This window comes from Macaca fascicularis, chromosome 3, assembly GCF_037993035.2.
Source record: "Macaca fascicularis isolate 582-1 chromosome 3, T2T-MFA8v1.1".
NCBI lineage: Eukaryota > Metazoa > Chordata > Mammalia > Primates > Cercopithecidae > Macaca > Macaca fascicularis.
The window spans coordinates 100,717,849-100,731,008 of NC_088377.1; the positions used below are offsets into that span (position 1 = coordinate 100,717,849).

Sequence of the window (13,160 nt, forward strand, 5' to 3'; positions counted from 1 at the left end):
ATAGTGTAGATCAGTTTCTTTTGCAAAATTACAAATTTCAAGAATCTTCCACTTCTTTATACTTTCTTTAAAAAAAAGACACAGGTGTCTTGCTGTGTTGCCCAGCTGGTCTTGAACTCCTGGCCTCAAGCAGTCCTCCCACTTTGGCCTCTCAAAGTGTTGGGATTACAGTAATGAGCTACTGTACCTGGTATACTTTTTAATATTTTTCATGTTTTTAAAAATACATATGTTGCAGTTAGAATTAAGTTTGGCTATTAAAGTGTGACTTAAGAGAGTAGGTCATTTCTCTCTCATGTAAGAGAAGGCCAGAGGTAAGCAGTGGCAATGTCTTTTCTGCCTGAGCAGCAGCAGTAGTCACAGGTTTAGAATGACATTGACACTCACAGGACCCAATAAGCCTTGTGGCATCCAATCTGACACCCTGTTCACTTAACTTTGAAAGATACAGAACAACATGGCAGCATGAGGCTTATTTCAGCAGGAGGCTTTACTCCAGCCTGCCAAGTGTCAGCTGAAATATAAGGCAACAAGATCAGCCAGTGGGTGCAGAAGGCACCTAGCTTAGAAGCTTCATGCTCCATGAGAACTAATACCTGTTGAGATAGCCCATGACTGTAATTTCCAAGAATCTTTGCAATAAAGAACACTACGCTTAAGGAATCAATCTCAAAACTCATGGTTTTCAATGGGCACTTATGGTACGTGTCAGAGTCCTCTTGGTCCAGATACAGTTTACCAATAAGGGATCATCTTTAATCATAAAGATGATCCAGTATTGCCTAGTATCACAGCTGACATTCCATTATTACCTTGCCTAGTAGGCTTCCAGAGAAATGATGAAAGGCAAAGTCATTTTACCAGGGAAGAGAAAGGGCTTTGTTAACCCTTTACTCAGAGCAGTCCAGGGCAGTCTCGCATAATCCGAACCCAATCTTCTATCCTGCTGCTCTGCCACTCAAGGGTTTATTTCCAAGGTTGCTTTAAAGTCCAAGAATCCTGCTGGAGTTCTAGCCACCACATCTATGTTCTAGCAGGAAGAAAGAGAAGATGAGTCTACCTGCTTCCTCTTATGCCTTTAAGTTTAAGAAAACTTTCTGGAAGCATCACTCAACACCTCATATTTTTTTCTTGAGACAGGGTCTCACTCTGTTGCCCAGGCTGGAGTGCAGTGGTGTGATCACAGCTCACTGCAGCCTCAACCTCCCAGGCTAAAACAATCCTCCTACCTTAGCCTCCAGAATAGCTGGAACTACAGGCGTGCCCTGCTATGCCTGGCTAATTTTTGTATTTTTTGTAGAGACAGGGTTTCACCATGTTCCCTAAGCTGGTCTTGAACTTCTGAGCTCAAGTGATTTGCTCATCTTGACCTCACAAACTGTTGCGATTACAGGTGTGAGCCACTGGGTCTGGCCCAACACTTCCAATTCCATGTCAGTGGCCAGAACTTAGTCATATGACCACATGAATCTATGGGGAAAGTGGGCACATTGCTAGTCCGAATAAGTTTTGGGATTCTGTTACAAAGAGAAACAGGGAGAACAGATAATTGAGTCAGGCAGTTAGCAGCCTCTCCTATACATATATATGGTGGGAACAATAGCTTCTTATTAAATGCTGACATTAGGCTGGGCAAAGTGGCTCAAGCTTGTAATCCCAGAGCTTTGGGAGGCTGAGGTAGGAGGATTGCTTAGGGCCCAGAGTTCAAGACTAGCTTGGGCAACATAGTAAGCCCCTGTCTCTACAAAAAAAAAAAAAAATAAAAAAATAAAAAGAAGAAAAAATTAGCTGGCATGATGGCATGCACCTGTAGTTCCCAGTGACTCGAAAGGCTAAAGCAGGAAGACTGCTTGAATCCAAGAGTTCCAGGCTTCAGTGAGCTATGATGGCATCACTGCACTCCAGCCTAGGTGACACAGTGAGACCGTGTCTCAAAAAAAAAGAAAAAAAAAAAATTGCTGATATGGTTTGGCTGTGTCCTCACCCAAATCTCATCTTGAATTTTATCTCCTATAATCCCCACCTGTTGTGGGAGGGACCTGGTGAGAGGTAATTGAATTATACAGTGGATTTTTCCTGTGCTCTTCTTATGATTGTGAATAAGCCTCATGAGATCTGATGGTTTTATAAAGGGCAGTTCTTCTACTATGGCCTCTTGCCTGCAGCCATGTAAGAGATGCCTTTGTCCCTCCTTCACCTTCCACCATGATTGTGAGGCCTCCCCAGCCATGTGGAACTGTGAATCCATTACACCTCTTTTTCTTTATAAATTACCCAGGCTCAGGTTATGTCTTTATTCGTAGTGTGAGAATGGACTAATACAAAAGCTGAGACTAAAAAAGTCATATAAAACCTGGAAATATATATGTGTTTATGATTTGAAAATGCTTTTTATCAAGGTACCAATTAAATACAAGACTTTTTGAAGAAAAAAATTCCTCCTCCAGAATATTAGTTCTCTAACCCGTTAAAGTAGTTACATCTCCATCAATTGTGAGATGTGATTAATGTGAGGTGTGTTTTAACTATTAATTTCACCTAGGCTAAACTAGGTGAAATTGCTGTTTTTTTTTTTTTGTAGTCAGATACAAACAAATATTGAAAATTTCATACAGCTCAACCTATAACAAAGTATCTATATTTGTGAATAATTTACTTAAAAAATACAAATTATCATAGATTTAAGTTACTGCCCTAATGAAATCACAATTACAGTTGAATTCCAGCAATCTTGCTTAAGTGAAAAAAGTGAATTGACAGCTGGAATTTTAGGAATTGCTTTATCTTTAAGCACTTCAAAATTCTTTTTCTGTTTCTAGATAAAATACATATTGTAGTAGACTGAAAAATGGTCTCCCAAAAGATTTCCATGCCCCAGCCCCTAGTTTTATGCCTGTATATGCTAAATTACACAGCAAAAGAGACTTTGCAGATGGAATTAAGGTTATAGACCTTAAAATAGAGAAATTATTCAAGGGGGCCCAATGTAATGATAATCAAATGGACCTTTAAAAGTGGAATAGAAGACAAAAGGGTAGGTCAGAGAGAGGTATGATGAGGAAATAACAGGAAAGGGGACATGACCCACCATTGCTAGCTCTGAAGGAAAGGAGACCATGAGCCAAGGAATGCGGGCAGCCTCTGGAAGCTAGAAATGGCCCTCCGCTGGCAGACAGCAAGGAAACAAGACTTTGATTCTTCAACTGTAAAGAACTGAATTCTGCCACAACTGAATAAACAAGGAAATGGATTTATGGCCCCCTACCCTGCCCCTAGCCTCCATAAAGGAATGCAGTCCTGCCAGCATCTTGAATTTAGCTCAGTTAAGACCCGTGTCAGATTTCTGACCTACAAAACTATGATACGTTTTGTTGTTTTCAGCCACGGAGTTTGTGGTCATTTGTAACAGCTACAATAGAAAACTTATGTACTTACCTTAGTAAAACCTTGAATTTAAAGGACTCATCAGAGAACTGTCCCTAAAGTCATTTAAGCTGAGTTTAAAAAAATTCAATTCATGTCTGGTCCTGAGTGATTCTGGTAAAATAAGCTGTGATGTGACTGGATATGTGTATATAGTCAACAAAACACAATAAAATAGTGAACAACTGAAAGCTATACAGCTGATTATTTTTATATAAGAACACTAGAAAGCTCATAATGAGTTATGAGACACATTTCATCTAGGAGGGATTTCTAAGGCAGCATCTTGAGTTTCTATAAACACAGAAACTTCTGTCTCAGAAGGGATGTCATGAAGAGGACCAGAATCCTCTATGTCCACGTGCAGCGGCTTCTCCTGTTCACAACTCAGGTTTGAACTGTCTTTCATTTGAATCTTCCTTCCAGTTCCAAAGGTTTATCTGAGGCCAAAGCTATCACTTCTTCGTCTTCATTTTTATGTAGAAAGTTACAAATCATGTTGGGTCTGGAAGAGAAATCCTTATCCTTGATTTGCAGCCATTCCACCCCACCTGTTTTCTCCTCCTTCCTTCTCTGTCGGAAGAGTTCTTGTCATGCTGACTTCTTCCCTGTATGGTACTTGTATTTTAGCACTGCGCACCCCTTGCCCTCTCTATCCACATGTTCAACATTTTCTTCAAATATAACACAGGTCCCAAGAGTGTCTTCAGACTCCCCAGCCAAGACATAGCTGTCCACTTGCAGAAAGGGCCTCTTGGTGTCAATTCTCAAAATTTTGCATTTATTTTCACATTTCGAGAGAAAGTCTGAATCAATAATTCCTGACAATTCCATGAGAACCAACTGTTCTCCCTCCTCCTTCCTCCTCTTCGCCATCCTCTGGATTCTGTTCCTTTGCTACTGCCGTGGTCCCACAGCTCTGGATTATAGGCTTCTTATTTCAGTTTTAGAAAATTTTCAACTATTATCTCTTCAAACATATTCTCTGCCCCATTCTTTTTTTTTTTTTTTTTTTGAGACAGACTCTCACTCCTTCACCCAGGCTGGAGTGTAGTGGCGCGATCACAGCTCACTGCAGCCTCAATCTCCTGGGCTCAGGTGATCTTCCCACCTCGGCCTTCCGAGTAGCTGGGACTACAGGCACAAGGCGCCAAACCTGGCTAATTTTTTGTACTTTTTGTAGAGACGGGTTTTGCCATGTTGCCCAGGCTGTTCTTGATCTCCTGGGACCAAGCGATCTGCTAGCCTTGGTCTCCCAGAGTGCTGGGATTACAGGTGTGAGCCACCCAGCCTGGCCCTCTTTCTTTTCTTTTTCTGGAATCCCAATTAGACATTTGTTACACCTTCTCAGTCTACCCCACCGTGCTTCTTAACCTACTCTTTTTTATGTTTTGCCTTCTCTGGTGCATTCTAGAGAATTCTTTCTGATCTATGTGACAATTCATTAATTCTGTCTTCTGTTGCAACTAAACATCTGTTAAATTCCTTCATTAATTTATACATTTTAACTTTTTCTTTTCTAAATGTTCTATCTAGTGTTATTTCAAATATGTTAGAACACTATACTTTTCTATTCCTTGAAGATATTTTTAAACTTGTATTTTTAAACTTTAAACATACTGAACACAGTTATTTTATAATCTTTGGCTGATAATTCAAAAATCTGAAGTCTTTGAAGGTGTTTCTTTGGTCTGTTTTTCTTTTTTCTGCCAGTTTCCACTCATAGGGTTTCATTTCTTGATATTCTTAGATATTACTGTGTGTTCCTCATTCTACTTTAAAAATTACTGTTGGAAAATTTAAGGCCTAAGACAAAGGTGACTTACTCTAGAAAGGATTTTCAAGAGGTTAGGGGAGTTACCAGACATGAACACTGAGTTTGTGGCTTGAGATTTCTTGGGCAAAACAACTGATCTGTAGGAGCACTGCTAGCCCATAGTCACACCCTCCCAGGGATCAGTCCATTCATTTCTCCCTCCCCTACAACATCCAGATCTTTTTTGTGCCAAAGTAACTTAACTGTCCGTGCAGTCCTGTGGGTGGATATGGGTATGGTTTACTTCTGGTTTGCCCATACCCTGATTTAGAAGAATCTCCTATTAATCTATTTTTGGTTAACCTTGGATTTAATTGGTCCTTTTTACTCCAGGGACTGTCAAAACTGGAGTTGTTTCGGCGCCCAATTGTTCTCAGCAGGAGAATTCATCCAAATAACCTAGCCTACCACTGACAGAAATGAGTGTGTTTTAATCATATTGTAAATGGTTTGCTTGGTATTTGTCCCATTGACTATAATTTTCGTATTTGTTTATTATGAAACTCCCTCCCTAGAAAGTGAGTTTCATTTTTAATGATCATTTACATGATGTTTCCTATGTATCAGGTACAGCTCCATGATAAACTGTAAACATAAAACATAATGTAAATATTATTTAATGTTCCTAAAAGCCTTCTGAAACAGACACTATTATTATAATAGATGAGGAAACTGAGACATCAAGAACTTACTTTATGTTCCTAAGGCCACACAGCTAGGAAGCTTAAAGCCACCAGCATTTGACTCCAGAAAGACTGGCTTCCGAGTCCTGGGACCTAACTAATCACTGTGCTGTGTGTTTCTCCATGAGTGCTAAGACATCTCACTAATGAATCTTTAGCACCTGGTGTGGCACCCAGCAATAATGGTTTTCAGTATTGTTGAATGAGTTACCATAGAATTCTTACAAATGAATGCTTCATTGATTATAACACTACTGACTTGTAAAAGGAAATGTTAAAAAAATGGCAAAGAAATACAATTCCAATTTGTCGTTACTTGTAATAATAGCTTGATTTTCTTTAATTCTGAAATGTGAGTACAGCAGGTAGATGAAAGTATCTGATACATTTTTGTTTTTGTTGTTACTACATTGGAAGAATATTATATTGTAATACCTTTGAAGGAGATAAAGTTGGGTGATAGGATACAGATGGGGCAGAATAATGAAATATCAGAGAATGGCCGCTGAGATTTTCTTAAACATTGCACTTAGGGAATAAATGAACGATTTGGAGGGCATGAAATCCTGGAATAAGACTTCACAAAGTGTCCACATTCTCTTAGAAAATGAAGATAATTCAACTTAGTTATTTGTTAGAAAATCATTGATGTGAGTAGAAGTCACATGTTACCCTCCAAGGCAGTGTCCCCTAGATGATCACCTGGTTCCAGGTCAAAGCTGGGGGAGCCTAACTCCTTTAGAAGCTGACCTGCTATCTGCTGTTGTTAATATCCCTTTTCAAAGCACTGATTTGGTTATGCTTCATTTGCCAGGTCTTATTTTCTCTCTTGTAGTTTGTCGATGTGTCAGCACATTACGTCACAGGTGCACAGGTAGAAAGTAGATATCTGATGGAAGGGTAACATGATGCAGGAAGTGAATCTTTTGGTTTCCTAACTTGTATCAAGGCCAATGTCAGATGGACATAGTTGGCAGGCCTTAAAATATGGCTACTTTCCTAAGTCACAGGCTGTGAGGGGAGGCTCAGCCAAGTTTTGGGAGCTCATCTTTGCTCAGTGCTACCACACGTGAATCTCATACTGTGCACTCTCACTTAGCATCAGGCTCATGCATTTGGTGTAATTGTGCTTACCTAGGGAGAGGAGCTGCTTTGGCTGCACTGATAGACCTTTTATTATAATAGCACATTTTGAATTTTTACGATGGGCTTCCCACTTCTAATGGCCAGAGCTACCATAAGAAATAGGAACTGGCCGGGCGCGGTGGCTCAAGCCTGTAATCCCAGCACTTTGGGAGGCCGAGGCGGGTGGATCACGAGGTCAGGAGATCGAGACTATCCTGGCTAACATGGTGAAACCCCGTCTCTACTAAAAATACAAAAAACTAGCCGGGCGTGGTGGCGGGCGCCTGTAGTTCCAGCTACTTGGGAGGCTGAGGCGGGAGAATGGCGTGAACCCGGGCGGCGGAGCTTGCAGTGAGCCGAGATCGCGCCACTGCACTCCAGCCTGGGAGACACAGCGAGACTCCGTCTCAAAAAAAAAAAAAGAAAAGAAAAGAAATAGGAACTACCAGTCCTACAGTTTTATCTGTGAAAGTTGAAGCAATTTGTTTACGGTTAAAGGACCAGAAGAGGTGGAGTTATGTTGGTTAGGTTTGTGTTACTCTGCCCCTGATATGGTGTTCTTCTCGTATGGATATTTAAATCTCATGCTGGCATTTAGTTAATCACTACATTAATAAACATTTGTTAGTATGAAGGCTATTACATCAAAAGAAATAGTAGCATTTTTAAAAATCTAGTAGATCATTGTCTTCTAAGTTTCTTATTGAAAATAATGTTAAGTCGTATGTGGCTGCTTAAGTTTTAAGCCCTGTGGAATCATAGGGCACTCAAAACAAAGCTCAAATTAACTCTAGGAATTGTAATTACATACTTTTTTTTGTGAAAAGACTTGATGGTTGGTTTGAATTACTAGCTGTGTGGCTTTGGGAAAATTACTTAATATCTTTAGGCTCTGGTTTCCTTATCTGTAAAGTGGGTATGATACCATCTACTTTTCTGAGTCGTTGCCAGAATTAAAGTACACAATGCATTTATTAAAGTCCCTAGCACAGTACCTGACACATAATAGGCACCAGTAAATGTCCATTTCTCTTTGACTAATGTCTTTCATTGGCTGTGTGGGAAAAGGATGTGAACAAATTCTACCCATCAATCCATTCTAAGTGCTTTTTGAAAGTAATGGTAGAAAGTCTTACAGAACACTGTCATTATTGTCGTTTGGGGCCAGTTCCTCCCCGACTCCCAATAACATAACGTTAAAAGTTACAGTAGAATATTTAATATACAACAACTTGCTATGAATCTGTTTTCAGCGACACAACAATTAAATCAAGTAGAAGTTTTCTGTATGTGATTCAAGAATGCTCTTTATCCTTTCAGCACTAAAATTGCAGTACCCGTAGCTAAAGGAGGAAGTGTGCTCAGTTAAGCTTGAAAGCAATGGTACAAGAAAAGGATTAGCAAATTGCAAGACAAAATCCTTAGAAGTAAGGTCACCACCAGACTGTAGCTGGGGCACAAGCCAGGGAATATGTTTAATATGTGCCGCTCCATTAGTTCCTGGAATCTTAAAACATAACCTGCCTCACTGAATCACAGTAGAAGGAGGAAAGCAACAGGAGCATCATGTCTCTGCTTTTTCAGACAACATAGCACCGATTTATTTTCAAAAACAATTTTTAATTAAAGTAACTTATGCACATAAGTTTAAAAGTCAAATGTTATTGAAGGGCTTGGAGCAAATTATGGGAGTTTCTCCTCATCCTTTCCCTCAGTCCTCTTCTGCCATTATTTCCAACAATCTTAGCTTTTTATTTCTGGCATTTACATATCTCCATATTTCTAAATGACATGTGTGTCGTGCTTTCTTTTGATTTATCAATATGAGCCATTCTGTAAACATTCTATAATGATATTTAAGAACTTAGTTTTCTCATACCATCACAACTTTTGCCTCCCTTCTCCCATAATCCCACTAGAGAATATTTTATTACAGCGTTTGCTTAATTGACTATTCCATGTTTATATTATTGTGCCCATGCAAATATTGCTCAGGCTCAGCACCGTAGTATGCAGATGTATGTTTACTTTCTGTCTTTCTCTGAAGTTAATGATGTCTTTTTTTTTCCTTTCAGTTTGCTTATCTTTGTCCCTATTTCTAATTCTTTCACACCTTACAATGGCTTCTTGGTGCTGTTTTTCTACAAGTTCAATTCACATCAGTAATATACATGCTGCATTTTGGTTTTCGTGGAAGCGTCACCCCCAAACACCTCTCTCTGGCCTGCTGCACAGCCTTCTCCTGGGAATTCCTTGAGCTGGGTTATTTCCTGGATTTTGAGTGTTTGCTTGGTGGGCTTGCTTGTTCTGGTGGAGCATGTCATCAGATGATGCAGCAGCAGAAGACACGGTGGGGGCATCCTCAGTGTCTGTCTGTAGTCACACAGTGACCAGTCTGGACTCTTCACCCTCCTTGCTTAATACATAGCTACCCTTCTGGGATCTCCTTTTACCCTCATTCTCAAGAGTCCCTTTTTTTCCTCCCTGCTCCTGAGTTTCTTTCTTTGTTTCTCACATCTCATGCTTTCCTGGCTTACTCCCTCTGTTAGACTCTCTGTCTTGCTTTCTGGTTCTTTCAGATTTACCTCTTCGGTAAAGGCCTATCTTCTGTTTAATCAGTTCATTCAGTATCTAATTTCACTGGCTTTTAAAAAAATTATACTCATTTTCAACTTCTGTTTTATGTTTTTATTCTTTTGTTATAGTTTCTATTCTTTGGTTTGTCTCTTTAACCATTTTGGATGTATTTATCTTACAATATTTTAGATTATTGTTCATATACCTTCACTTAGTTGATGGCTAATTCTACTGTATTTACTTACTATATTTACTGTTACCTGCTTTTTCTTGATCATTTTTAAATTTATTTTTTACAGTTGATTTAAATTTTTTTATTTTTAACTTTTGTGGGTACATAGTAGGTATATATATATTTATGGGGTACATGAGATGTTTTGATACAGGCATGCAATATGTAATAATCACATCATGGAGAATAGGGTGATCCCCTCAAGCATTTATGTGTTGCAAATAATCCAATTATATTCTTTTACTTATTTTTAAATATACAATCAAGTTATTGACTATAGTCACCTTGTTGTGTTGTCAAATAGCAGGTCTTATTCTTTGTAACTATTTTTTTGTGCCCATTAACCATCTTCACCTCCCCCTTCCCCCCCATCCACCCTACCCCTCCCATCCTCTGGCAATCCTCACCTCTATGTCTATGAGTTCAATTGATTTGATTTTTAGATCCCACAAATAAATGAGAACATGTGATGTTTGTCTTTCTGTGCCTAGCTTGTTTTACTTAACATAATGCCTTCCATTTCCATCCATGTTGTTGTAAACGACTAGATCTCATTCTTTTACATGGCCCAGTAGTACTCCATTGTGTATAAGTACCACATTTTCTTTATCCATTCATCATGGGTCCTTAGGTTGCTTCCAAATCTTGGCTATTGTGAACAGTGCTGCAATAAACATGGGAGTGCAGAATATCTCTTCAATATACTGATTTCCTTTCTTTCGGGTATATAACGAGCAGTGGGATTGCTGGATCATGTGGTAGCTCAACTTTTAGTTCTTTGAGGAACCTCCAAACTGTTCTCCATAGTGGTTGTACTAATTTACATTCCCACTCACAGTGTACAAGAGTTCCCTTTTCTCCACATCCTTGCCGGAATTTCTTATTGCCTGTCTTTGGGATAAAAATCATTTTAACTGGGGTGAAATGATATCTCATTGTAGTTTTCATTGCATTTCTCTGATTAGTGATGTTGAGCACCTTTTCATATGCTTGTTTGCCACTTGTATGTCTTCTTTTGAAAAACATCTATTCAAATCTTTTGCTCATTTTTGATTAGATTATTAGATTTTTTATAGAGTTGTTTGAGCTCTTTTTTTTAATAGAGTTGTTTGAGCTCTGGTTATTATTATTTTCTCCCATTCTGTGGGTTGTCTCTTCACTTTGTTTATAGTTTCCTTTGCTGTGCAGACATTTAAAAAAACTTGATATGATCCAATTTGTCCATTTTTGCCTTGGTTGCCTATGCTTGTGGGGTAATACTCAAGAAATTTTTGCCCAGACTAACGTCCTGGAGATTTTTCCCAATGTTTTCTTGTAGTAGTTGCATAGTTTGAGGTCTTACATTTAAGTCTTTAATCCATTTTGATTTGCTTTTGTATATGGCTAGAGATAGGGATCTAGTTTCATGCTTTTGCATATAGTTATCCAGTTTTCCTAGCACCATTTATTGAAGATATCATCTTTTCCACAGTGTATGTTCTTGTCACTTTTGTCAAAAATAAGTTCCCTGTGGGTGTATCCTTTTGTTTCTGGGTTCTCTATTTTGTTCAGTTGGTCTGTGTGTCTGTTTTTATGCCAGTACCATGCTGCTTTGGTGACTATAGCTCTGTAGTATAATTTGAAGTCAGGTAATGTGATTCCTCCAGTTTTGTTTTTTGTTTTTGCTTAGGGTAGCTTTGGGTATGCTGGGTCTTTTGTGATTTCATATAAATTTTAAATTTCATATAAATTTTAAGACTTTTTTTCAATTTCTGGGAAGAATGTCATTGTTATTTTGATTGGGATTGCATTGAATCTGTAGATTGCTTTGGGTAGTATGAACATTTAAACAACATTGATTCATCCAATCCAAGAACATGGATATCTTTCCATGTTTTGGTGTTCTCTTTACTTTTTTTCATCAGTGTTTTATAGTGTTCATTATAAAGATTTTTCACTTCTTTGGTTAATTCCTAAGTATTTCATTTTATTTGTGGCTATTGTAAATTAGATTACTTTTAAAATTTCTTTTTCAGATTGTTCACTGGTGGCATATAGAAATGCTAATGATTTTGTATGTTGATTTTGTATCCTGCAACTTTACTGAATTTATCAGTTCTAATAGTTTTTTTATAGAGTCTTTAGGTTTTTCCAAATATAAGACCATATCATCTGAAAACAAGGATAATCTGACTTCCAATTCCATGCTCTTTATTCATTTCTTTTGTCTAATTGCTCTATCTAGGACTTCCATTACTATGTTGAATAATAGTAGTGAAAGTGGGCATTCTTGTCGTGTTTCAAATTGTAAAGACTTTCAGTTTTTCCCCATTCAGTATGATACTATCTGTAGGTCTGTCATATATGGTTTATATTATGTTGAGGCATGTTCTTTGTATATACAAGTTTTATGAGGGCTTGTTTTTTTTTATATATCATGAAGGGATGTTGAATTTTATCAAATGCTTTACCAGAATCAATTGAAATGATCATATGGTTTTTGTCCTTCATTCTGTTGATATGATGTATTGCATTGATTGATTTGCATATGTTGAACTATCCTTGCATCCCAGGTTAAATCCCACTTGATCCTGATGAATAATCTTTTTATGTATTATTGAATTCAATAATACATAAAAAGTATTTGCTAGTATTTTGCTAGTATTTTGTTGAGGATTTTTGCATCAGTTTTCATAAGAGATATTGGCTTGTTTATTTTCTTTTGTGTGTCTGGTTGTGCTATCAGGGTAATACTGACCTCATTGAATGTATTTGGAAGTATTCCCTCCCCCTTCATTGTTTGGAATAGAGTAAGATTGGTATTAGTTCTTTAAATGTTTGGTAGAATTCAGCAGTGAAGCCATTGGGTCCTGGGCTTTTCTTTACTGGGAGACTTTTTACTACAGCTTCAATCTCATTACTTGTTATTGGTCTGTTCAGGTTTTGGATTTCTTCCTGGTTCAATCTTGGCAGATTGTACATGTCTAGAAATTTGTCCATTTCTTCTGGATTTTCCAATTTATTGGCAAATTAGCCAATACATTTGTTGTTCCAATTTATTGTTCATAGTAGCCACTAATGATCCTTTGAATTTCTCTAGTATCAGTTGTCTCATTTTTTGTCTCTGATTTTATTTATTTGGATCTTCTCTCTTTTTTTCTTAATTAGTCTGGCTAAAGGTTTGTCAATCTTGTTTTATTTTTCAAGAAACCAATTTTTTATTTCATTGATCTTCTGTGTTGTTTCTTCATTTCAGTTTCATTTATTTCTTCTCTAATCTTTATTATTTCTTTTCTTCTACATATTTTGAGTTTCGTTTGCTCTT

At 37.9% G+C, this 13,160-nt stretch overlaps 1 pseudogene; it reads right to left on the bottom strand.

Moving 5' to 3' along the window:
- Window positions 1–3,679: 3,679 nt before the first annotated feature.
- Window positions 3,680–13,160, bottom strand: part of LOC102122113 (general transcription factor 3C polypeptide 6 pseudogene) — a 39,460-nt pseudogene continuing 29,979 nt past the window's right edge.